Genomic DNA, 3,629 nt, shown 5'->3' on the forward strand with positions numbered 1-3,629 from the left:
TCATCATTTGACGTTGTAAGGCTGCTATCCTATGAGTGAGGAAGTATTTTTTCAAAAATTCAACTTGCATTTCTCTCCATGTACCTATAGACCTAGGACGCAGGGAGTTTAGCCAAAGCTTGGCTTTATCCTTTAGAGAGAATGGGAATAATTTCAACTGAATAGTTTCTTCAGTGCATGTTCTATCAATAAAAGTATTGCATACCTCTTCAAAGTCCTTAATGTGTATATATGGATTTTTAAAATCCATACCATGATATGTGGGAAGAAGTTGGATCATGTCTGGTTTCAAATTGAAAGCTTGTTAGTTCAGAGGCAAGATAATACACGAAGGTCTACTTTGTCTAGCTGGGTGAAGATACTATCTAAGAGTTCAAAAATTAGGTTCATCATTGAATTGTGGAGGTCCATTACCTTGAACACTCCCTTCACCCTCTACATCTTCAACATTAGCCATGATGAAAAATAATAATAATAATAATAATAATAATAATAATAATAATAATAATATAACAATTATATGAATATAAAAAGAAAGGAAAAAGAAAAAGAAGATTGCAAATAAAAGTAAATGAAATGTAAAAGATAAAGTAATAGCTCAAAAATAAAAATACAACAAATTAGAAAATTCACACTCCAACTAATAATGTAAAAATGTTGGATCAATGTTCTTCTTTTTGACCCAAAATAATGTAAAAATGTCCCCTCCAGCTTTCCATCCATGTGCTTGCCTTCTTGGATCAATGGATTACCCAAAATAAATCAATTGTTGTTGTGTGGACATGTAAGATCATGGATTGTGTTTGGGCTGATTTGGGGCTGAATTTAAGCATAAAATAAGTATACAAATATACCTATTATTTGGGCTAAGATTGACATTAAAACCTTAAGTGTTTAATGGTTGAAGTTTGCACACAACATAAGGCAAGTTTGGGCTTGAAATAGATCATATGATATTCTTTTCTAGAATTGGAATAGAATTGATTTTTGGGATAAATTTGGAGCACTTATTTGAACTAAGATTTGCTTCAATCTTCAATTAAATGTCTCTTCAATTCTTTGTTATGAATTCTGACGTTGAATTTCTTGAATTAATACATTTAAGCTCCAAAAACCTATCGAAATATTAAAACAAACTTCATTACTAAAAAGCACATCAATTATAAAAAAAATCAAATAAAAACAATAAATACATATGTAAAATAAGAGACTTAATGACACTTTTGATGCACAATCAATAAGATACCTTTAATTTATGGTAAATGTTTATTTTAAATGCAGGCCTATCACATAAATAAAATGATTGATTGATGAGTTTAAGAACTGAAATTGAAAAGATAAAAAGATGGCCAAACTTAGAAAAGAGATGTCAGTGCATTCCAAACCGGAACACTGTTTGGTAATTGGGTCATATATGAAGCTATAGATCTTAGATTTAGATCTACCTTATATGGATGGAAAGGTAAGACATAGGCCTACAACTTTCATAGAGCCCAAGATTTAATAAGGCAATTTTCAAGTCCAAATTATAGCAACAATGAAAAAGTCTGAATCTATCCTACAACCTGAATACTATTTAGTGTTTGGCCCATATCTAGAGTTCTAGAAGTCCAAATGACCTCCATTTTTTTTCTTGGAATGTTGAGACAATTTTTACAACTTTCATGTTTTCAAGTGGTTCCAATTCTAATGTTATCAATAACGTTTTGGGTGAAAGGAACTTGATTTGTTGTTAACATAAGTTATAAGCATGAATGTCTGACAATATTTACAAGTATTAACATTAATCGAATAAGATAACTAATGTAATCATGTTAACAATTTATAATCTGATTGAAACCTTTTTTGTGTGTAGTTTCCAATTAAATAATAAGAGTTTATACTATACTTGTTTGGCATACCATTAATGAATCCTCTAACCTTAAGATACCTTTAATTTCTAGTAAATGTTCATTTTAAATACAGGCCTATCACATAAATGAAAGGATTGATTAATAAGTTTAAGAACTGAAAATGAAAGGACAAAGAGTGGCCAAACTTAGAAAAAAGATGTTGGTGCAGTCCAAACCGGAATATTTTTCGGTAAATGGGTTATATCTAAAGTTGTAGATCTCAGATTTAAATCTACTTTATATGGATGAAAAGGTAAGATATGCCTACAACTTTTATGAGAGCCCAAGATTTTAAAAGGTCATTTTCAAGTCCAAATTGTAGCAACAACAAAGAAGTTCGAATCTGTCCTGTAGCCCGAACATTGTTCAGTGTTTAGCCCATATCTAGAGTTCTAGAAATCCAAATGACCTCCATTTTTTCCTGAAAAGTTGAGACAATTTCCTACAACTTTTATAGTTTCAAGTGGTTTCAATTCTGATGTTATCAATGATGTTTTGGGCAGATAAAAGAAGATAAAGATTGTTACCAAGTCAAGAGTTGGCCACCCAGTCATCAAATCAATAGTTTCTAATTTTGGCCTATAAAAGGAGGCATTTGTCATGCATTTAAGCATCTTGGTCTCCAGATCAAGATCATGCTTTTTATTTCTCCCTTTGTATTGCTTATGTTTTGATTTCATTAATATCAAGTTTATGCCTTTCATTTCCTTTTCTTTACTTAGTTAACTTTTATCTTATTTATGTTCTTATTTTGTTTATTTATGTTTCTCTTTCATTAAGTTTAGCTAAGTTTATGTCAAGATGAAAAGGTTACACTAATGGTGTAAGAATAAGTATAGTGTAAACTTAACATGGACTTTAATATTTGATTCTAACATGTTTTGTATTTATTATCTTGTTCACTCTTTAATACTTTGCTTGTTAAATGACTAATCTAGATTTCGGTTGTATAACACTTGGTACAACAAATGCTTGACACTTTCATAAGCCATATTGTATGGTATAATTGACATAACTTACACATATGTTATGAAAGGAACTTGATTTGTTGTTAACATAAGTTATAATCATGAATGTTTGGCAACATTTACAACTATTAGCATTAATCGAATAAGATAACTAATGTAATCATGTTAACAATTTATAATCTGATTGGAACCTCCTTTGTGTGTGGTTTCCAATTAATTAATAAGAGTTTATAATATAATTGTTTGATATATCATTAGTGGATTCTCTAACCTTGACATTTATTGTTATTAATCCTTACATTGATCTTCAATCTCAAAGTTCTTATCAACTTCTTCTTCAACTTCTTCTTCTTTTACTACTACTACTACTACTACTACTACTACTACTATTACTATTACTATTACTATCCTTGTTATTTTTATTGTTGTTATTGTATTATTATTATCTATAATTTATATATCTAACCTTCTGACACGACTAAAAGATTGATGTCTTCTTCCAAGTGCAGGAGTGTCGAAGTAATAAATAACCCGGCAAGACCGGGGTTGAACCACAAGGAGGTTAATTGTACAAATTATAAATAACAATAATACAACAACAATAACAATAACAATAACAACAACAATAATACTAGTAATAACAACAATAATAACAATAATAATAATAATAATAATAATACTAGTAGTAGTAGTAGTACTAATAATAATAATAATAATAATAATAATAATAATAAAGAACAAGAAGAAGAAGATGATGAAGATGAGAACT

This window comes from Populus euphratica, unplaced genomic scaffold (assembly GCF_000495115.2).
Source record: "Populus euphratica unplaced genomic scaffold, PopEup_1.0 scaffold1665.1, whole genome shotgun sequence".
Lineage (NCBI taxonomy): Eukaryota > Viridiplantae > Streptophyta > Magnoliopsida > Malpighiales > Salicaceae > Populus > Populus euphratica.